The 589-nt window shown below is 40.9% G+C and overlaps 1 non-coding gene across 1 annotated transcript; it reads left to right on the forward strand.

Annotated features, from left to right (window-relative positions):
* The first annotated feature begins 295 nt into the window (after positions 1–295).
* On the forward strand, positions 296–367 carry trnat-cgu. The gene has a single exon. It is a non-coding gene; the product is annotated as a tRNA-Thr (tRNA).
* The last annotated feature ends 222 nt before the right edge of the window (positions 368–589 follow it).

Consider the following 589-nt stretch of genomic DNA (forward strand, 5'->3'; position numbering starts at 1 on the left):
TTGTGCTTGGAAATCGTTACTGCAATGATCTGCAGTTGTGTGCTCATTAAAGCCAAGACAATTGCAGCAAGAATTTCACATTCAGTTTTTGCAATCTGATTCCTGTATGGGTTGACCCAAATCGTTTACAATGACTTCCAAATTTGTCTGAACTCAATCATTTACTGTTCGCTCTTGATCATCCCGTTGTGTATTTTAACATCAAGTTTATCTTACTTTTCCAACAATTTCAAACAAACTCATTCAGCGTTAACAAACCGATAGAGTGTAGCAGTTTAACCAAAATGCAAAGCAGGGCGCAGTGGCCAAGTGGGAAGGCGTTGGTCTCGTAAGTCAAAGACCGTGGGTCCAATCCCCACCTGTGCCTCGCAGCACGATGGTTGCTAATTTCAGTGCCAAAGAATCCATCGTTTGAACCGTAGCTATTTCTTAGAGTGATGGTGCAACTCAGTAGCAGTGATCTGAGTTTTACATTTACTCTGAAGGAGCGAGGTTGGATCCAAGAAAATCGTTTCAAACCTTAAAAGTGCAATGGTATCAGATCGAAATTAGGACTGATGTGAAATGAAAAATTAGGTTAAGAGTTGGC

Source organism: Rhincodon typus, unplaced genomic scaffold, assembly GCF_021869965.1.
Source record: "Rhincodon typus isolate 14 unplaced genomic scaffold, sRhiTyp1.1 hic_rhity00008495, whole genome shotgun sequence".
NCBI lineage: Eukaryota > Metazoa > Chordata > Chondrichthyes > Orectolobiformes > Rhincodontidae > Rhincodon > Rhincodon typus.